This window comes from Anolis carolinensis, chromosome 1 (genome assembly GCF_035594765.1).
Source record: "Anolis carolinensis isolate JA03-04 chromosome 1, rAnoCar3.1.pri, whole genome shotgun sequence".
Taxonomy (NCBI): Eukaryota; Metazoa; Chordata; class Lepidosauria; order Squamata; family Dactyloidae; genus Anolis; species Anolis carolinensis.
Genome location: NC_085841.1, coordinates 340,143,208 through 340,166,489, shown reverse-complemented (window position 1 = coordinate 340,166,489; position 23,282 = coordinate 340,143,208). Strand labels below are relative to the sequence as shown.

General features: G+C 40.1%; 1 long non-coding RNA gene across 4 annotated transcripts; it reads right to left on the bottom strand.

The window, feature by feature from the left end:
- Positions 1 to 1,902: 1,902 nt before the first annotated feature.
- Positions 1,903 to 22,968, bottom strand: LOC103279439 (uncharacterized). 4 transcript variants are annotated; one of them, XR_506795.3, is made up of 4 exons: positions 22,685 to 22,968; positions 10,872 to 17,846; positions 8,606 to 8,977; positions 1,903 to 4,422 (listed from the first exon to the last, which is right to left on the bottom strand). It is a non-coding gene; the product is annotated as an uncharacterized LOC103279439 (long non-coding RNA). The 4 variants fall into 4 exon arrangements; XR_010002164.1 differs by having other exon boundaries at positions 1,903 to 8,977; positions 10,872 to 11,031; positions 14,032 to 17,846; positions 22,685 to 22,918; XR_010002163.1 differs by having other exon boundaries at positions 1,903 to 8,977.
- Between the last annotated feature and the right edge of the window lie 314 nt (positions 22,969 to 23,282).

Below are 23,282 nucleotides of genomic sequence, written 5' to 3'. Positions count from 1 at the left end.
CAACTATCAACAATAGACATTCCCTCCTAGCCCAGCTATTGCCTCACTGGTTAGTTTCTCTCTGCTCTCCACCAGCGAAACAATAGTAATTGTAGATAGGGTATAGCTACAGTTGAAAATTAGTGTGTGGAAGCTGAGGAAGGCAGGAAACTTTGCTGCAAATGATGGAGCTTTTCAGTACTGTTCTCAGATCTCTTAAGGATTAAAGTTCCAAGACCCCCTTTCTGGTCTAATCTGGCAACTCTACCCACACAGCTAGGATTGCTTATGTTCCTACTGACTCGGCCCCTCTGTTTTTCTTTGAGCACGAGAGCAGAGTAGCCGGGAAACATTTCCTGACTTGGAGCAGAAGTAATACAGAAGCTTTTGCTTCCTATTTTTTCCATGCTATTGAAACCTTAGGAACACAGCCAATGAAACACACACATTGGCAGCCTTAGAAATTTCCTGTATGATTAATGCACCTCAGTCATAATAACACTGTGCAAGATAAAATTAAATAAAAGATGTTCAAAAGCACACATGTTAAGAAGAAATAATTGTTTTGCAGACATATATCTTGCATAATGGTAATCACACTTGTGCACTAAGGGTGCAACCATTATGCAAGGGATCCTAAAAAACCAAAATCAAGACCCAAAAAGGGGTGTGTGACTATTATGTGATGGCAACTACTATTCAATGAAACACAGTAACCAAAAGACTGTGTTTCACTGCACCCAGTTCCTTGCACAGGCTGTAAAGGACAGGGCAGGGGGTATTCAAAACATGCATTTGATGGGACTTCGACCATTTATGACTATAATTTCTAGAGCCAATGGAACTCATTTTGCTTCTTGAGGTGGAATGGCACATGGCATCCTTCATTAATTGAGACCATATGTGCACATTACCAAAAATAAGCCAAGTTCTTTTGGCACACATAATCCTAGAACTGGAAGGGATATCAAGGACCATCTAGTACAGTGATTCCCAAACTTTAGTACTCCAGATGTTTTGGACTTTAATTCCCAGAAGCCTCAAACTGCATTAGTCAATGATCAGGGAATTAGAGTTCAAAATACCCGAAAGACCAGAGTTTGGGAAACACTGATCTAGTCCACCCCTTCCCTTCCTGCCATTTAGAAACATATAGCTAAGAACTCCTGAGAGATTGACACCCAACCTCTGTTTAAGGCAGCTCACAAATAGTTCTCCCTTTCTTTGCAAGTGAAAACAGGGTAAACAACAAAATATGTCAGTAACAATTTGGAGTGGGTATATACCTGATTTTGCTGAAAGACAGAGCAAACTCAAATAATCCACTGAATTTTAAAGAACTATTAAAAATCTCTGCTTCTCCTCCTTTTAGTCTGGATCAGAACTGCTATGTGAAATGAGAGGTGGCAACAGGGCTTCCTGTGGGATTTTCCTTATTCAAATTCCCCTCAAAGCTGGCAGGAAAAGAATCAACTAATTTACAATGTGGTGCTAGAGGAGAGTGCTGAATATAGTGTGCTAAAATGACAAATGAATTTATCTTGAAACTGCACAAATCTATACTCTCCCTAGAAGTCAAGATCACTATATAGAGGCTGGTGTGTTTTGGACATATCATGGGAGTTGGTGACAGTTCATGCCATTGTATTTCCAATTTGGACAGGGATGAAGGCTGATAGGAAGAAAATCAATTCAGGCTACACTGCCATATCATGCAGATTGAACTGCATTATAATGGACAGTGTAGACTCATATAATGCAGATTGAACTGCACTGAATTGGATTATATGAGTCTACACTGCCATATAATTCAGTTCAATGCAGTTAATCTGCATTCCAAAACTGCATTATATGGCAGTGTAGATGGGGTCTCAATTGCAATGTGGTGCTGGATACCATGGATTGCTAAAAAAGACAAATAAATGAGTGCTAAAGCAAATTTATTTATTTATAGTATTTATATTCCACCCTTCTCACCCTGAAGGGGACTCAGGACAGATCACATTATACATATAAGGCAAACATTCAATGACTTAACACAGAACAAAGACAAAGACAAATGCAGGCTCCGAGCTGGCCTCGAACTCATGACCTGTTGGTCAGAGTGATTTGTTGCAGCTGGCTGCAGCTGGCTGCTCACCAGCCTGCGCCACAGCCCGGGCAAATCAAGCTTGAACTCTCCCTAATAGTCAAGCTGCCTAAATTGAGGCTTTTGCACTTTGCACATGCCATGAGACATTTCATTGGAAAAGATGAGCGCACTGAATGAAGTGGGAGGTAGCAGAAAAAGGAGAAGTCTCCATTATATGTGTACACCAAGGAAACCACAGTCCTGCAGTATCCGAGCAAAGCAATTCCTAACCATGGCTGTTGGAGGTTTTGCATTCATAGGGTCATCATAAGTTGAAGCTAACTCAAGAACAACATTCCTATTTGGCCCCATGGCAAAACATATTGGTAAAATATCACATTCAGTGGAACCCTAATGTATAAGAATATGGAAAACATAAGTTAGTGCCAAATATGAGAATTATTGCTTGTCTATTGTTTAAGCTTGGGTGAAACCATATTAGTTCTGCATCAAATCAGCCCTACAGCTCCCTTAGAGCTGCTTGCATGAAGACAATCAAGACTGACATCCAACCTGCTAATTGCTCTTTCTACCCAACTTAAAATATCCTGCTTGAATTTAAAACTCTGTGCCAGACTCTCCCGCTAGGTGCAAAGTAGATTCCTTCTATCCCGTGGTCTAAGTTTTAGAAGGCATAATTTGAATTGGACTCCCCTAAGTTTTCATTTGCAAGTGACACGGGGGCTTAAATTCTAAGAATGAGAAGTGAGATGGGTGAAAAATAGTTCTCCAATATTGCTGTGAATCACAAGTAGCTTCATATTACAGAGGATGCGGAAGTGGTAATACTTTCAGCTCTCCACATTCTCTGGGATTCGTGGCACAAGAAAGAAAGTGAAAAACCACAAATAATAGAATTGCTGTTTTTTTGTAACCCAAGAGAATATCTAATTTCTGCAGCATGAATCTATGAACAATTTCAACCAGATTGTACTGGAGGACTTAAAGCAGAGCTTTACAAACATGCATCATTTCAGAACACAGTAATTCAGTTTTACTAGCAAACCACAAGTTCAACCAACTCCTTCTGAGAGATATGGACACACACACACACACACTCACATAATTTATATATATAAATTATATAACACATATGTCATGAAAACCTTTCATTTATATACTTTAAAAACATATGATTTATTGTTTATTTCACATAGATGCAGACGTTTCTCATTATGTTCACATGACATACCTGCACACTTCAGCCAACATACTAATGTGTCGTGACACACAGGTTAGATCTACACTGCCAAATAACCCAGCTTCTGAATCCAAATATACTCGAGTATAAACCGATCCGAATATAAGCCAAGGCACCTAATTTTACCACAAAAAACTGGAGAAACTTATTGACTCGAGTATAAGATGAGGGTGGGAAATGCAGCAGCTATTGGTAAATTTCAAAAATAAAAATAGATATCAATAAAATTACATTAATTGAGGCATCAGTAGGTTAAACGCTTTTGAATATTTACATAAAACTGTAATTTAAAATAATAAGACTTTGATAAGACTGTCCAACTCTGATTACCTATATACTCGAGCATAAGCGGACCTGAATATAAACCAGCCAGGATCCTTACTTGAGTATAAGCCGAGGGGGCCTTTTTCAGCCCTAAAAAGGGTTGAAAAACTTGGCTTATACTCGAGTATATACGGTATCTGCTTTGACCTGGATTATATGAGTCTATACTGCCATATAATCCAGGTCAAATCAAATAATCTGGATTCAGATACTGGATTATATGGCAGTGTAGATGGGGCCATAGACTGGAAAGCTCCAACCTAGAGATTCCATGAGAAATGTTGTTTCTAAGAATTTTTAGGTGCTCCAGCATGACTTCTGGCAAAAGTTGACAATAGAGTTGTGTTGAAGGATGTTGAGATCCCCAGAAAAAATTAACAATCAAATCTGCAAATGTGGAGGGTTGGCTGTAGTAGTACTTGTTCTTATTGTTCTTACCATATTGCTTCTCCATTACAATTGGGACTCAAAGCAGCTCACAATTTAAAAAGAATAAAACAATTAAAACCTACAAAAGATAAATATTAAAATAGAATTGAATTGATTGCAATATTTAAACAATTTAGATCAGTCAGTTACGCTTTCCCCAAAACTTAAAGCCTTTCCACCATATCTTTTCAACTTCAAAGTGACAGCTTAGTTTATAGATTTGTATCATTCTGCTGGATTCTTATTGTAAGATTATTTTACTCTCTGTTCCTTTGTTTTCTGCCTTTCTGTGTTCTTCTGGAGAATGCTCCCAAAGAGATTTGACTGCCTCTTGACTCCCGTGATGTGAATCCAGACCCTGGAATCAAGAAGATCTTTAGAATGTTGGATTATAAGTGCGTTTTCTGTCTTGGCTTATTAACAATGCAGAATAGCAAAGCTTGTAATTAGCACACAAGGTTGTTAATGTTTTTTCTTGTTAAATACATTTGTATTACTAAGTGGCATAAGTTTGCCCTTAGGCATTCAATTCAATTGAAATCGTCTGTTTCTGTTAAAAGAGTTTCTCTGTATGTATGGATTCAGCATCCATAGATTCCATCAACCATGGCTTGAAAATATTCCCACATACCCCAAACAGAAATTCTAAAAAGCTATGCTAAGGAACTCTGGGAGCTGTAGTTTTACAAAATCTTCAGCCTTTTCTGCCAAATAGTGCTTGTGACTCAAACTACAAATCCAATTATCCCAATCCTTTCAACACAACTGAATAAAATCCCATATTATCTGCTCTGAACTGGGATATATGGCAGTGTGGACATAGATAACCCAGTTCAAAGCAGATATTGTGGGCTATTCTGCCTTGATATTCTAGGTTATATGGCTGTAAGGAAGGGCCCTCCATAGCATTGAGCCACAGCATTTAAAATTGTTTCAAATTGCAATAATTTGACAGTGTAGATACACCCAACAAGTCATAGAAATGCTGGGAAACCAGCAGCTCTTTCTACACTGCTAAATAGCTGGAGAACATGTCACTATATCTAGAGTTTTTATTTCAAAATGTTACTGTGGGCCCTTCCACACAGCCATATAACCCAGAATATCGAGGCAGATAATCCACAATATCTGCTTTGAACTAGATTATCTGAGTCCACGCTGCTATATAACCCAGTTCAAAGCAGATAATGTGGGATTTTATACAGCTGTGTGGAAGGAGCCTGTGTTACCTTTCAATTTTAAAACTCTCCGAAACGGTAAAACAATATAAAATAAAGGTGCATAAATGATTACAATAAAAGTGAGCAACAGCCAATTGTTAATCCAGATCTACTTTAGGACAAAGGAAGCACTATGGTATGTTCAAGCACAGGGAAGAGCAGCTGGAATGAATTCAAAAAGATAAGACTCAAGCTCTGTAAAGTTGCTTGTAACTTTTGCTGAGCCAAACTGACAACTGTTGTGAGACCTTGATGTGCGGGTTAACAAGAATGAGAAAAACATTCTACCTGATAAGAGGCTACAAAGAACACTATCAGCCAAAGAACACTATCAGTAGACAGGGAAACCACAATAGATTTGGTTTGGTTTTGAGAAAATGATATTAGGAAGGATGTTTATATGTCTAATGAGACAATAAATATACTGTAACTATGAGACTTGAAAAGACCTATGAAATAACTGTTTGCACATAAATAGTTCACTAAGGCACAATATAATTATATTAGGATCTTACTGGAACATGCCCTCCGTAACTTCCCTCCTTTTGCTGTAATTAAGGTTAGAGTTATGTTAGTACTTATATGGGCATGCCTTCACTAAACAGTGGAACGAGAACATCGCATGGGTCAAATGCTGTCTTATGCATTGTTGCCTTGCGTTCTGTTCTAGGATTCCTAACAATCTTCTGTTTAGACAACTATTCTTGATGAACAGCCACCTTAGGAAAGTTAAATAAAGTTACAAATAGAAGCAAAATATTTTCCCTCCAAACTTTAAAGCATGAATCCAGAATATTGGAACCTGTTGACTTCTTAAATTTCCTTGCAAGTCTAGTGGTCTTCAGATTATTTAGAAATCATGTCTTGCCTATTGCAAACTTCTCGTTGATGTTATACAATAGGTTTTCTCCTTTTGTGGAGGATAGGGGCAAAGTTGAAAAACAGTGTACAGAAAAACTACTTTCATGTATGTTGACCACTGAATCTCTGTAGAAAACATAGTATTCTCTATAGCTCCTTCAACGTAAGTCTATGGTCAACTTCCAGATCATCACATTACCGTTTATGTCACTATCTCTCCTCCCAGATGGCAACAGAGTTCTATGTGACCTCCTACCCTGTTTCCCCTAAAATAAGACATCCCCAGAAAATAAGACCTAGTAGAGGTTTTGCTGAATTGCTAAATATAAGGCCTCCCCGAAAGTAAGACCTAGAACTGTTTGTGTTTGGAAGCATGCCCGCCGAACAGAACACCAGAGCATGCAGGTTTGGTAAATGTACATACCATAGATTGTTGTACATGGAAATAATGGTAGTAACAAGAAATTCTTGATAGGATTCAAAGTTTGTCTGGTTATGCTGGTTTGCGATGACAACTACTGTACAGGATATAATGTTCATTTTTTTGTTCATCAATAAATGTGAATTCTTCTTCATGGAAAAGTAAGACATCCCCTGAAAATAAAACCTAGAGCATCTTTGGGAGCAAAACCTAATATAAGACACTCTTATTTTCGGGGAAACATGGTAGCCATTGCAGGTAGCTGCACAACCAGGGAGAGAGCCAATTCCCCACTTTTCTTTTGGGTCACATGGCACCTATGATGTCAGAATGGGACATCCGCAACAACAAGGAGCTCACACAGTGTACTGCCACCATCTGGGAACAATGACAGCGGTGACACGAGCAAGATCCACCCCCTTTTCAAACACATTCCAGAGCATCTCCCATCAGTTCTTAATATGAGGCCAAACCAGAATAAACCTGTTACGCAATAACTACCAGAAATGTAAGAACTTTGTGGGGGCAGACACGATCGAAATTAGTGTAAATATGGGTTATAATGCCCATGTAGATGAGTCCTATGTGCAGATCCACGAAAGTGCTGCAAATAGAACCAAATACGAATTGATTAGTGAATATAGAAGCAACAGCAACAGGCAAAACCCAAGGAGCTATATTGCAAGAAGTTTATAGCACTAGAAGAATCCTTGTTGTAGATTGAAGAAAATGTAGACCTTGGATTAGCACTGTTGAATTGCTCTTGAATATATGCAGCTAGAACAGCTTGGAAATTGGAATGCTTTCAATCTAAATGAACTAGAGGTTTCAGTTAGAATATGAAGTGTAGGACCTGACAACAATACAGGGCATGATTCATATTCTCGTCACTTTTATTAGTCACTTTATTTTCTATTCTTATTATGATGTCTTTGTTCACATTATCTCGGTATTCTTTACTCATTCTTCACTGCTCCTTATGCCTATATGGATTTATGTCAGACTCGAGAATTGTTCAGCTGCCCAGAATTGTTGGATGGTGGCTCCCAGCTGCCCTAGTCAACATAGTTAATTGTGAGGAATGTTAGGGGTTGTAGGTAGTTCAGCAATGTCTGGAGGGCTTCAAAACTCCCATCACTGCCTTATGTTCTTACATATCTGTTTAAGCCTATATTAATTCTGTTTTTAAGCATAGGGAACCATGGATCAATAAAAAGGCCCATTCATTTCATTTATCATTTTGATTCTATAATATTTATCCTTGGGAGTACTTGAACCACCATCAATTCATATTCTAATTAACACAAACTAAAATAGAAACAATTATATTACCCATCTTGTGACAGTATGTTAGCCTGCTTCCCAAGAGAATCAATCACATGTGTAGCGGACGATGAATATGGGAACATGAAGTTCTGGGGATTTTTTTCAGAACAGATGTGATAACATAATCAGCCAGAAGTCCAGAGTAATTGAAAGGCCTCTCAGCTCTGGTAGAAGATGCAATGATAATCAGCCTTCCAAGTTTTATTGTTGTTTCTTAAAGATTAGCATTGAAGAAATTAGAAATTACAAGAATAACTTAACCAAGGGCTAGAAAATTAAATGCTGTGATTCTATTTAAATAAAGAAAGATACAAGTCAATTGACTAAAAAGAAGCAACTGGGTGATGTTAGGTTATGGGGATACGAGTAAGGTACAGGTCTATTTAAAAAAGGAAACACTGGCAAGAATATTATGGTTAAACTAATATGCTCCAAAATGATCCAAAAGAGGATAATTCAGGCAACAGGATGAGAAGGCAAGTTCAGTAGCGAAAGCTGGTAAACTTGCTAAGTACTAGTAGGTGGCATGTCTATGAACCCAAAGTCAGTGGAGTTTTGTGACCATAGCTGGCTAATGTCAGCCACGGATCCGGCAGAAGCCAGTTGATGGAAGCTTGGTGGATACTCATGGATTGAAGCTGGATCGTGTTTGTGTGTGAAAGGAGAGTGTCTGGTAGGATAAAGCCAGCACAAGCAAACCTTTATGATCATACCATTATCATCATATCATAGGCGATCACTCGTGGCTGTGTAGATTGTCTTCCAAAAGTAGAGTTTTGGTGGTGGGTCCACAAGTGACCATGAAGACCTATTTTGGATCCATTTCATCTTTGACACTGATGACATATATTTCCATATGGCAGGTGGTTATGATAAGGATTTGCTTGATGTGCCTTCCTCTTGGTACTTTTCTTTCTTTTGCCCTGTATTCGTGCCTCTTCAAAATCCAGAGCTTCTTTTAAAGGCATGACCGTCCAAGGGATTTAGGGGCAGGCTTCTGAATGCCACAAAACAAAGCTGGGATTGCTGAACACCTGAATATGAGATGACCTGTGAAGTCCATGTAGACCTTCCTGGTTTTACTACTGGAAGAAGATTGAAATAACCAAATAAAAAATCTAAAAAATAAATTTAGAACTTCCTTGAAGGCTATTTATAGCAGTTATATGACATTTTTTTGAAAATGAATTGAAACTTCCATTTTTAAAAACAAACATATTATAATTAATATCATCATTCCATCAGGATGGCAGGTTAGATGCCCAGGTCAAGGAGCGTAAAATTGTTATAGCAATAGAAGAACAGCAATAGAGAAATTGAGGAAAACAGACAGAGGGAGCAGACAGACTACACATAGATAGCTCAGTCCCAAAGGGGCTCAAGGAATGGGAGAGTCATCTGAAGAAAGAGGAAGATTTTGGATGGCTGCAAGTGGTGGAAACATACATACACTCTCACACATTCAGAGATGCACAACACACACAAATGCTATAAGGTCTTCCAAATAGACTTCACCCCTTATCCCTCTGTAATTATGGGGAACTTAAACTGTGTACCAGAAGAACCAAATGCAATTTCAGTGATATGAAGAAAAACCAGAGGGCGTCATTTGGTTTTATATGTGAACAGAAATTTTAAATGCTGGGTGTTTTTCCTCTGACATGTTTTCATGGGCCAATCTGTTGAAGTGATCTTCCTGATAGGATTCAACCTGAGTGTAAGTCATCTTGAAGAGAGCCAATGTGGTGCAGTGGTTTTTGTTTCGTTTTGTGTCAGAAACAACTTGAGAAACTGCAAGTCACTTCTGGTGTGAGAGAATTGGCCATTTGACAGGACATTGTCCAGGGGACGCCCAGATGTTTGATGTTTTACCATCCTTGTGGGAGGCTTCTTTCATGTCCCTGCATGGGGAGCTGGAGCTGACAGAGGGAGCTCACCCACTCTCCCTGAATTCAAACCTCCAACCTGTCAGTCAGCAGTCCTGCTGGCACAAGGGTTTAATCCATTGCACCACCAGGGGCTCCATGGAGGTTTGAACATTGAACAATGGCTCTAGAGACCAGGGTTCAAATCCCAATTCAGCAATGGAAACCCATTGGGTGACCTTGGGCAAGTCAGACCCTCTTAGTCTCAGAGGAAAGCAAGGGCAACCCCTCTTGACACATCTTGCCAAGAAAACCCCATGATAGGTTAATCTTAGGAAGTTCATCTTAGAAATTACTTGAAGGCACACAACAAGAAGTCAGCTTGAATCCTACACTGGGGAAAACGTGGCATATAAATTGAATGTATGTATGAATGAATGAATACATGTCCTCTATAGGAAACCTAATTGCACTCTTGCCACTTCTACCTCTGGGGGATCTGACATAAGTGTAACAACAGATAAGTATTTCTACTGAGAATAACACTCCAGAGAAAAGAAGCTTCAGTTAATGAAAGCTTCTGTCACAATACCTTATTTTCAGAAGTGCCATGATGAGAGACTTTTCTCAAAAATCAGCTATTATTTTGACTTGAAGAGACATATCATAGTTAGAGTTGCCAGGTATCCCTTATTAAAAGAGATGTCCCCTCTCCAAGGATTGGGAAAGGCTTCCTTTTATAAATCCTGGACAAGATGCCAGCAATTTCTGTAATTTTGAGTGTGAGCCCTCCATATAAATAGATGAACTGAAATCAATCCTCTAGTGTTTACATAGAAGACAAACTTGTTAATAGATACTTCCTGATTGCTATTCTGCATCACACAAATTTCAACTGTCCCTTACTGCTACTTTGAAAGCCAGGCAACAGTAATCAGATCAGACTATTGAGTCTTGTCACAAATTCTGCTCAGTCCAAAAATGAAGACAGCCATTCTGCGTATCCTAAGATACTTTTATGCCTTCCAGCATTTCACAGGTGAAAACTGGGACACAAACGTGGTCAAGATAGCAAAAGTTATTTTTTAAAAAAGTTTGATTTCAATTAACTCACCAGAGATAGGAGAAAAGAGCAGAATCTTGCTTTTCTCAGTAGGCCCAGGCAAAAGCAAACTCCTGCAACCTCTTCTAGCTTGTTTATCCTTCCACATTAATAACTTTTCCATCTTGAACACATCCCAATATTATTTGGCCACATGTGTCCCAGTTGTCATCTGTAATAGGCAAATTCGTATGTCATCACAGGAGAATCCATGATGCAACTTCATTCATTTGGATTTCTGGGTAAGGGTGAATGTCCTATTCCTTCAACCCAGTTACTTTAAAACTGGAACATTTCTACCAATTTCCAGAGTGGAATGCAAGCAAGTATTTTTTTTCACATATATCTCAGAGCCAATTGTTTCTAGAATATCCTTTATACAGAGTGTTTGAAAAAGAACTCACTAGTTATAATGTATTTATACTTAAAGCTAGGGAGTTCTTTTTCAAACACGTTGTATAACTATTTCCAGTCTGATCTCGGAAGCTAAGCAGGGTAGATCTAGTACTTCAGTGGAGACTGGAACAAATACTAGGTGTTTTAGGCTATATTTTAGAGGACTTGAAATCAGAGCAGCCACAAGATGCACTTAGCAAACCCACAATGCAGTGCACATTTAAAGGTTTACAGCACATTTTAAAAAGTCTTAGGAAAGTCCAATTTCAGACATATAATGCGCTGCAACAAGTGCCAGTGCATCTCAGATTTAGAGCAAAATCAACCTGGCAAAATGGAGAGTGCATTGTAGACACCCACTCCTGCTAAAGCACATTCTACTTTTCAGGGTGGGTGACTGCCAAAATGTGTGCCAAGGCCACAGCTAGGCAGCAGGGGGCTAACTGAAACCCTGGGAGGGCTGATTGATTACTTCTACTCTTGTCACTTTTTTTTAACCCATATGCCTCCAGAGACCTGGTATGCATCTCTGTAAGTAATGAGGGTGGGAACCAAGCACAGCAGTTTGAAGCCAGGTTCTGTGCTTAATGTAATCACCTTCATGGTCTCAAACCGGTTCCAGACCTATCAATCTAAACACCCATGCGGAAAAAATGGTTCCTCCTAAACTGATTCCAAGCTGCATTATAGTGTCAGTGTGGTTAAGGTGAAATCATAGTGCTATAATAATACAGTGAAAAACTCCAGTAATCTAGAAAACATGGGGCAGATCTAAACTGACCCTTACTCTGGATTTGATCCAATGTGCTATATGCTGGATCGGCCCGGATATGGGTCACACAGTGAGTCCTCCAGCTGCTGTGGAATTGGGAGGGATTCCCCATTACCCAGTATCACCAAATGTGGTTTGCCACTGTCGGATGGCTACCCTTCCATGTCGCGTTGGTCTCCTGCTGCAACATGGGTCCTACCTATCAGCCTGCAGCAATGTTGGCCGAAGAGACAGGGCACAAAGGGAGAAGACAAATCCCCCCTACAATTTCCACTCCCTATCCAGAGCTTCTTTTCACCCAGGCTGACATCGCTGCAGGCTATGGCCAACAAGTAGAAGCTATGTTGAGGCTGGAGAACAACAGCCTTGCCCCACATTATCCTGGATCAATTCCATGTAGCGTTTGGCCACCACAGAGCTGAGCTGGCTATACACCGACCAAAATGGCCAGCACAGATGTGGCCCTGTTATTTTTTGACTTACTTTAGTACCTTTTAATAACTCTATTCCTAAAAGATTGCTGGGGGGCAGGGGAAGATTTTACCACTTTTGTTTACAAATGGATGGTAGCATGCGGGCAAATAGTTTATGCCTAATTACACCTTGGACAGTCTCTGGTCCTACTTCTCTCAAGTTTTAGTTTGTTCTTTAATTCTCCTGCATTGTTTTAAACCATCCCATGTATTTTACTATTGTTTTAAAGAGTTCCTGACCTGAATTTATCTGATATGAGGTAAAAAAAAGTCTTTCTAAATAAGGATGAACATGGTGTATTGGCATGTGGCAACCAGCTCAGAAGATACTATGCCGTAATCATATAAAACATCTCAGAAATGAAAGGGTCCTGGAGGTTTTACTCACATTTGTATTCAGACCTGGATAATAATACATGTAGCTCCTTTTTAGTCGGGCCAGCCCAGTATGATATGATTCATCTCTTCCCTTCTCAGTTCTCTTGTCAAAGGAGAACTTCACTTTGAAGGTTAAGCTCCCAATGCCCCTGAACACATGCATTCATGAGCTGAGATGGCACACTGAGAAAATGCTTTTTTAACTTGCTAGCAGTGCTTGGTTAAATCTGGATCATGCCTAATCCAGACACAATTTGCATAGACATTAGACAAACTTTTCCTGCTTTGTTTAAAGCCAGCACAATTTCCTGAGGCACCAAAGTATATTGTCATGTCCTTCTGTTTAGTACATAAAGACATGTATGCATGTTGTTACAACTTATAATATTTTTTTCCACTCCCATGGGTTAAACATGGTTTGGGCCCCTTTGCTACTATACGGATATACTACTTGCCAATTAATAGAAATTTCCTGCAAATGATCAGTTTTGTCCACACGTATTTCTGGCATAACACAGGCAAACTATATGCCTTCAAAAATGTTTCAATGCAATGCTTCAAAGGTATTATTTTTACAATGAGGGGGGTGTCAGTTTTATGAGCATGAAGACAAAGTAAGAGGCTAAACCAGGCATGGGCAAACTTTGGCTCTCCAGCCTAATGGCTGTTAGGAATTGTGGGAGTTGAAATCCAAAACACCTGGATGGCCGAAGTTTTCCCGTGCCTGGGTTAAACTGTTATGAACAGCCATGTTCTGCTGCAAACACACAAAAGATTCCTCTAGAATCTAGATTATGCACTTGAAGGTTGCATTATTTGTTGTTACAGTTTTCAGATATTGTTTTTAAAAATATTCAAACAATATCTCTGTTGTTCTGGACTATTTCCTGGGAGTTTGTAGTACCAATTGCAACATTTTATTCCCACTCTTGAGCAACTTTCTGAGGTATGTCAGAACAAAAAGTCTCCTTCTCTCCTCCCCTTTAAAAATGTTTCAGCATTAATAGTGTATCAGTGAAATAGCCTTTTTGTATTATAACACAACTCATATTTTCTAAAAGTCAAAGAGAAATTTGGCCTTTCAAACAATAGGACTACCACAGCAAACTATAAGGTAAAAGTAAGGTTTTCTCCTGACATTATTTAGACGTACCTGACTCTTGGAGTTGGTGTTCATCTCCATTTCTAAGCTGAAGATCTGGCGTTGTCCATAGGCACCTTCAAGGTCATGTGGCTGGCATGACTGCATGGAGCACCATTATCTTCTTGCCGGAGCGGTACCTATTGATCTATTCACATTTGCATGTTTTCAAACTGCTAGGTGGGCAGAAGCTGCATCTAACAGCAGGAACTCACCCAGCTCCCCGGATTCGAATCGCCAACCTTTTGGTCAGCAAGTTCAGCTATTTAACCCGCTGTGCCATGGGAGCTCCAAACTATATTCAATTAAAAATGGAAGTAGAAAGAAATTACTACAAACAGCCCTCCAAAAAGCTGGAGTGAATGGATATGGAGTGAAAAATTAGCCCAAAGTTAGTTTTTCTCTGAACACTGTTAAATTTATGCTGGAGAATTAATGCAGAATAACAAAGGATGAATGAGTCAATGGTAAACCTTCAGTTTGAATGTAGAACCTCTTTTGGTATTCTGAACAAAGGGTCCTAATCTATCCCCAGGACAGGATAGGGAATATGAGGTCATCCAGATATTGGACTGCAATTCCCATTAGTCATGGCTTAAAAAAGATGGTGGTGACTTTCAAATTACATTTGGAGGATCACATATTTTGCATCCCTGCTCCAGATTTGGAAGGGGCAAAACTGTTGTAAAACTGGACAAAATTATATGTACAATTTTAAAGTCATAGTTTGTTCCATGTTTAGAAAAGACATTCCACTTCTACATCATAACTTCTTAGCAATCAGGGAAAACCTATTAGTTTCGGGTGTTACAAATTACTACCTAACATAGATGTTTACTTGTAAATTGAAGCATTTTAATCCTACACACCCCCAGAGTGGCTTATGGAGATCAGAAATTTATGTATACCATTTAAACTACTTGATGTGAATGGAGTGGCGCAGGAAGAAAGCAACCTCAAGTACCCAATTTCTCATTATGATTTGAATAGACCATGGACTGGACCTAAACATGGCAGGCTGCTGCCACCTTTTCCTCTGAATACTGCCAGAATTGAGGGGGACCTCTCAGCTGAAGCCATATTGGGGCATGATGAATTCAAATTAAAATGCTATTTCAAAGTTGCAATAAGCGTATCAGCTATGCTCCTTTTCTATGGGGGGCATTAAGAAAGAATAGACACATCTCATTTAGCAAAACCATAGAGAAACAAGATTTTTACAAAGTGTCTTTACGCACCCCAGCTCCCCTTTATCTTGTCTTTGTAAGCTATAAATTATTAGCCTTTCTTGCCCGGCAGAATCCTCAAAGAATCGCGGTCTAGATTCTATACATCTTCTATCTAGCTGGAAGTTTTTTTAGCAGCATCCACTGTGGGAAGATGATGAAAAGGGGCTGGAGAAACACAAATTTTCTATGGTACAATGCTGAAGTAAACAATGCTCTAAAGCACCTTGACCTGGGAAAGAATGGGATTCTATTATATCTGGTACAATTGTAGCAATGTGTTCATCTTATAGCAGGTGAGGTAAACACCAGCTGCTTCCAGAATCCTTTATAGAACATGTATGGAAAGCAAAATGGAGTTAAAAATAAGCTTGCCTCACTAGCTAGTCCAACACATTATAAATTATAGATCTGTAAATGTGGCAACCAAAATAAGAAAAGCTGAGATTGGTGAAAGAAAAAAAAATCCCTGGATGCATTGTGAAAAAAAACTTGTCTCCAGAAGGTTCAAAGTGTTTTGTTTACTCATATAAGAAGTTGCTGTCTCATTCCAGTTACAGTATGTATATCTATTGTTCTGAATCTGCTGAAACATGTTCAAGCTACTATTCTTTTGGTAATGGGGTATCATTTCCATATTCTTTCCATGATATTTCTGCTTTGGTTCCAAGTTTTCTGTTGAAGACATAATGCCCAAGAACACATCTACTTTGTAGATGAATATATATATACCTTTGCTAAAGATATTTCTAAAGGCACTAAATACAATAATGAATGATGAAGAAAAAAACTATCTAGGCATAAGTCAGACTGGCAGAATGATCAGCTTTCATGTTCTTTAAAACTATCTTCATTCAGCTCTATATAAAGCATGCACCACAGAGAGACAAATGGATCTAGAACTTGGATGTTATTGCAAATTTGTTTTACTAAAACAATGCCCTCAGCCTGGGAAAATGAGGAAGTGTATGAACAACTTTCTGATGGCAAGAGCATCAGTAGATAGTCTCCTTCTTTGGAGGTTTTTAATAGAGTAGAAGGCTGAGTGTTCTTGTATGGGGGTTGGAAAAGATGGCCCTTGGAGTTCCTTTTGATATTTTGATAGCACTTTCAAATTTTGCTCTAAATCATGTGTAGACAAAGTACAGTCCTCCAGATGTTGTTCTTATTTAGCAGTTTTATTTACCATTATATTGTTGTTAAAATGTTAGTTTAATATGTGTAATATTAAATGTTGATGATGTCTGTTTTATTGTGAATGTATTTTTACTTTGTTCATTGTGGAATTCGGGCTTGGCCCCATGTTAGCTGCCCTGAGTCCCTGCGGGGAGATGGAGGCGGGGTATAAAAATAAAGTTATTATTATTATATTATGTTGTTGACTTGCAACTTCTAGCACTCCCCACTATTGATCAGGACTGATGTAGGACCTATCACACAATGACATGGGGGGGGGGGGCATATGTTGGCTCTTCTTCACCTAGTGCCATCTATATAGGCTGGACTACAAATGCCATCGTCCCACAACAGCACACCCAAATGTGGAAAGCATCGGATTAGGGAAAGCTCATCTAAATTTAGTACTTCCCCCACTCCATGTTCACTCTATGCAAGACTGATTTGTGTGGGAGTGGGGGAGAATAAAAGATCTATAGTTACACATTGAGTGGCATTTTTATATAAAGAACTGGGTCACTCATGGGAGCCCAGCCAGTTCCTATTCACTGGTTCCTGGAAGGTTATAAAAGTGCTTATTATTAGTCAACAAGCTTCCGACTTTATACTTTGCACTCTTAGATTACATTTCATCTCTGTTTTCCTGGTCCAGGGAGGACTAAATCTTGATTTATACACGCGGCATACCAAAGTGGTAAATCTATTTTCTCAGCTCCACTACTCTAGTTTACATGAATGGAGTTGCTGGTTTCCTGTGCCCAAAGGCAACTGTGGAAACCTGAAAGCTATGGCAATCAACAACAGAAATAAAAGGAAAATATGCATTCTACAGAGGATCCCCTTTTCAAAAAGGATACAATGTTCTGAGCAACTTGAATGCTGTATTTGATAGAGCACCTTCCTTTTACAACTTTTGGAAAGCGTTCATTTTAGAAAATGATACATCTCCAATGAATTCTTTATGTTCCTTTTATTCTGAAATTCTAACCCATGTGAATTGCATCTGGATTTCATTAGTCTGAAAAGACTGAAAGATACCCTCCCACAAAACTGATATCCGTCTCCCATTGTCCCTAACTAAAATAATTATTTTGGTTTGGGATGATGGAGGGTATAGTTCAATACATCTGGACGACATCAGATTAGGGATGCCCGATTTAGGCCTTTAACACCAGCACCATAGGACTTGAAATGTTTCTTGAAAAAACAGGATTCCAGATAACTTTTGAAGAACTGAAGACTTATGTTTGGCACACCAAGCAACTTTTGACCCAGATCTTCAAATTCTAGGAATGGCTTTCAAAAGGACTAGGATGAGGGCAGTGTTTGTGCTTCTCTCTTTTCTCAGTCTTCTTCTTGATGTTATGAGACTCATTTGTGGAACAAATTCATCACTTGTGTGTTCCATCGGTTCTTCTTATTTAGCTGGAGAAGGAAATAAATTGTTGTTAGCAAAGGAATGGAGTGGAAGGATTGGGTCTCTTTTTTCCTATATACCCTCTTTACTCTTTTGTTGTCCAGGGACTCACCCAAATCTCAGCTTGGGAGCATTGATCCGTGGTCACCATCAAAGAAAAAGATTAAATTAGATCAGCATGAGTTTGGGTGAGTCAAAGGACAGCAGAGGAAAACACAAGTCAAACCAATCCACTCCTACAAGCAAATAAATACATATCTCCTTCAGGGTTGATCTCTATTGCTAGATATGAACACTGCAAAATGGCTTAAATTATATATTGCTGTGAGACCCAAAATGGTGTGGTGGTTTGAGTCCTGGACTATGACTCTGGAGACCAGGGTTTAAGTCTCTGCTTGGCCATGGAAACTTACTGGGTCACACTCCTTTGGCCTTAAAGAAAGGCAAACCCCCTCTGAACAAATTTTGGAGTGTGGTAGGATGGATGTGTTGTTTTTGTGATGTGTTCTGGGGAGAGCATTTAATTTTGTTATGCAATGTACAATGACAATAAAGCTATTCTATTCTATTCTAAAATCCTGTGACAGGTCCATTTTAAGGGCTCCATAAATCAGAAATGACTTGAAGGCACATAACAACAAATACAATATAAGCCAGCATTCAGAGTGCAGCAGTGAGCAAAAGATACCTCTCGTGTTTACCAACCAGATATGAAAGCAAGAGTGGTGTAGACATTTGAGTGTTGGGATTAGGAATCTGGGAGTAAAAGGTAAAGATTTCCCCTTGACATTAAGTCTAATCAAGTCCGACTCTGGGAGGTTGTGCTCATCTCTATTTTTAAGCCAAAGAGTCAGCATTGTCCGTAGATGCCTCCTAGGTCATGTGGCCGGGATGACTGCATGGAGCACCGTTACCTTCCCGCTGAAACCGTACCTACTGATCTACTCACATTTGCATGTTTTCAAACTGCTAGGTTGGCAGAAGCTGGGGCTAACAACGGGAGCTCACCCCACTTCAGATTTAAACCATTGACCTTCCGGTCAGCAAATTCTGCAGCTTAGTAGTTTAACTTGCTGTGACACTGCGGCCCCTCAGGACTCTGGGAGACTAGGATTCCAATCCCTGCTCAACCTGGAAACTTACTATGTGACCTTGGGCAAAGCACATTTTCTCAATCTTGTCCCTCTGAACAAATCTCTTAAGGCACATGTGCCAAGTCCTGCAGGCCAAATCGGGCCCTCTGTGTTATTTTATATGGCCCTCCAGATGCTGGTTCCCCATATTTAGACCTCATGACTAGAGCAGATGAGAGTTGTGACATAGTAACATATGGGAGGCTGTAGTTTGTACTGTTTAGTCAGGAACGTGGGGTTTGAATTTAGATACACTTTAAAGGTTGGTTCATCAAGTGCTCTGCTATGACTGACTTCTCTGGTTGAATTAGTCAACCAGAGAACAACAACAGAAGAATGCCAGACATGAATCAATCAGAGCCAGCTAACACCTCCCAATGCAGGATTCCCTCTGGCAAGAAGCAGCCAGGCTTTGAATCTGCAAGACTATTAAATACTAATCAAGCTGGCCATTTACAACACTAACACTTGCCTCAAACTGACAAGAGTTTTTTCTCCCACCCTGGACTTTCCACAGATGTATAAACCCCACTTGCTTAGTTTCCAACAGACCTCACAACCTCTGAGGATGCCTGCCATAGGTGTGGGCGAAACATCAGGAGAGGATGCTTCTGGAACATGGCCATACAGCCCAGGAAACTCACAGCAACCCAGTGATTCCGGCCATGAAAGCTTTCAATAACACAAAGAACATGCTGATTTTTCCTTCAGTAATTCATTAAATGATCCCTTTCTAGGTAGGACTGATTAAAATTCAAGGTAAGGAGAACCATGCTAAATTAGACCTAAGCTGTATCTGCTCAAGCAGCCAACGATGGTGCATCTACACCATAGAATTAATGCACTTTGACACCACTTTGAACTGCCATGGCTCAATGCCATTTTCATAAGGTCCTTAGCTTTCTCCCCAGGGAACTTAAGACAAGCCCCTACACTACAATACTTTAGGAAAGAGTTAAAAACTTGTTTTTTTTCCAGCAGGCATTTGATAATTTTTAGACAGTAACCAGAACTGATTGCCAATCAATTAGCACTTTATATTTACACTCTGTGCATTCAGCTGGGCTGTTATTGATTACATGGATCTTTTAACTGATTCCATTTTAATCAAGGATGTTTTATCCAATGTATATACCTGGTTAATGCAATGTTTTTATTGTTTTCATGTTGATGCATTTTATTTTATGTATTACAGTAGAGACTCGCTTATCCAACCTTCACTTATCCAACATTCTAAATTATCCAACGCAGTCTGCCTCCTGCCTGGATCCACAGCTGTTTCTCTAGGCAGCAAGGACAGAACTTTTTACAGATTTAACTTCCGACAATTTTGTTACTGTACGTTCATTTTATGCAATTCTATCTCTATTTGTAGTCGATTTTTAGTTGTCAATGTTTTTGTAGTCAATGTTTTCAACACACTGCGATATTTTGGTGCTGAATTCATAAATACAGTAATTACTACATAACATTACTATACATTGAACTGCTTTTTCTGTTGATTTGTTGTAAAACATGATGTTTTGTTGCTTAATTTGTAAAATCATAATGCAATTTGATGTTTAAAATGGCTTTTCCTTATGTCAGGGTTTGCAAAGGTACTATATGTGTGCTAACTAGAAAATCAAATGCATGACGCCAATTGGCTGATTCTGCAAGGACCTGGGAATTGGTTTGTAACTGTTGCTATCCTGCTGCTGGAGAATCAGTTTGAACAGATTTCTCTCTGTGTGTGCGAGTCTTCTGAGTACTGGCTGGAAAGAAGATGGCTCTGTACACTGAGAGGCCTGACTGTTTCTGAGGCCTCATTTGCTGATCTTCATTGAAGCAGATTCACAGACTAAGAAAGGACTGCCTATAACTACTGATTTCTGTAAACAATCAGAGGGGCTATTGTAAATACTACTGTTCTGTTGAGCTCTCTGATTAAATAAAAGTTCGTGTTACTTCGTTCTGCAAAGCTGAGTGGTGCCTCATTCTGCAGGGTGTCTTTGGGTCTAGGGCATGTAAGAACTTCCATCTATCATCCACAATACCCAACACCTTAATCCCTCCTTATTATGCAGCATTTTTGCTTATCCAATGTTCTGCCGGCCCGTTTATGTTGGATAAGTGAGACTCGTATGTATTTTATGTATGGCATCTTTGTGTGCTATTTTGTAAGCCGCCCCGAGTCCCTATGGGAGATGGTGGCGGGGTATAAATAAAGTTTTATTTTTATTATTATTACTCTTTGCCAAAGAGCGCTGGTACTTTGGCAAATTAAAAATCCATTCCATAGTACGGAGCCATGGAGGTTAAACTGGTACAGTAGAGTCTCACTTATCCAAGGTTCTGGATTATCCAATGCATTTTTGTAGTCAATGTTTTCAATATATCATGCTAAATTCGTAAAAACAGTAATTACAACATAACATTACTGCGTATTGAACTACCTTTTCTGTCAAATTTGTTGTAGAACATGTTTTGGTGCTTAATTTGTAAAATCATAACCTAATGTGATGTTTATTAGGCTTTTCCTTAATCCCTCCTTATTATCCAAGATATTTGCTTATCCAAGCTTCTGCCACCCGTTTAGCTTATTTATTTATTTATTTATTTACAGCATTTATATTCTGCCCTTCTCACCCCGAAGGGGACTCAGGGCGGATCACATTGCACACATAAAGGCAAACATTCAATGTCATATCATAGAACAGAGATAGAGACAAGACGCAGGCACGGGCTGGCCTCGAACTCATGACCTCTTGGTCAGAGTGATTTGTTGCAGCTGGCTTGCTTTCCAGCCTGCGCCACAGCCCAGCCTAATAAGTGAGACTCTACTGTACCAGTTTAACCTCCATGGCTGCATTAATTCTGCACCCATAGAGGCCTATTGGGGCCCCTGATGGTACAGGGTGTTAAAAGCGCTGAGCTGCTGAACTTGCGGACCAAAAGGTTCCAAGTTCAAATCCAGAGAGCGGAATGAGCGCCCGCTGTTAGCCCCAGCTCCTGCCAACCTAGCAGTTCGAAAACATGCAAATGTGAGTAGATCAATAGGTACCGCTCCGGCGGGAAGGTAACGGCGCTCCATGCAGTCATGCTGGCCACATGACCTTGGAGGTGTCTATGGACAACGCCAGCTCTTCGACTTAGAAATGGAGATGAGCACCAACCCCCAGAGTCGGTCACGAATGGACTTAACGTCAGGGGAAACCTTTATCTTTTAGAGGCCTATTGAGAAACTTGCAAGCAGAATATGAGCACAATAGCAGTCCTACTCATGTTTAGAAGCAGCAGAGTTGGAAAATATTTCAACCCGACCGCCTAAGTCAAGACTGAATGGGTTATTCATTCAACGGCACGTCTGTCGTTGCCAAGAAAACCCTGTGATAGGATCTCCTTAAGTAGGAAAACAAGCTTGGAAGGCACACAAAAAGCGAAAGCAACAGCCATTCGCCATACTGTCCATCTCTAGATATATTTTTGATACAGGCTTGGGCCAAGTTGGGCCTTCCCTCAGGTGTTTTGGACTCCAGCTCCCACCATTCCTCACAGCCTCAGGCCCTTTCCTTTTCCTTAAGCGGCTGAGGGGGAAAAGGAATGGGCCTGAGGCTGTGAGGAATGGTGGGAGCTGGAGTCCAAAACACCTGAGGGAAGGCCCAACTTGGCCCAAGCCTGTTTTAGAAGCTATGCCACCGCTAGACTTTTAAGACATGGGAGTTAAAACTGACATCGACAGGAAGATAGAAAGATGGAACCAGGCGAGCAAGGATACAAAAGGTAGGCCCCGAAGCCTCTTCCCGCGAAATAACCGGCGGGAAAGGGACTACATCTCCTCGCGGAAGGATTCTGCTTGCGTCGTGTCTTCCTCGCGCTTCAATTCTGAGGCCCAACCCAGCAACGGCTCCCCGGGCTTTTTCTCTTTTGTGTGACGCCGCCCCTGATTGGCCGAGAGGACCCTGCAATGGTTGGCAGGGCAAGAGCCGCGCGCCCTGATTGGCGGCGGCGTCCCTGCAATGCGTCAAGTCATGAGCCGAGAGCGAGCGAAAGTGCTGGAGAGAGAGGATGTGTTTTGTGTGAATGAATGGGATGGGAGAAAGCCGCTTTGGGCCCGGTTTTGGGCGGCTTCTCGGGCGGGGAATGCGGGGTGTAATTTGCGGGCAGAACGCCGGATTTGGAAGTTTCCAGGCAGAGGAGGAGGAGGCAGGCATGGTCTGTTGTGAAGCAGGTCAGGGAGCATCTACAGGGTACGATTAATACAGTTTGACAGCGCTTTAACTCTTAAGGAATCATAGCAACTGCAAGATTCTTAGGCCCCTTCCACATAGC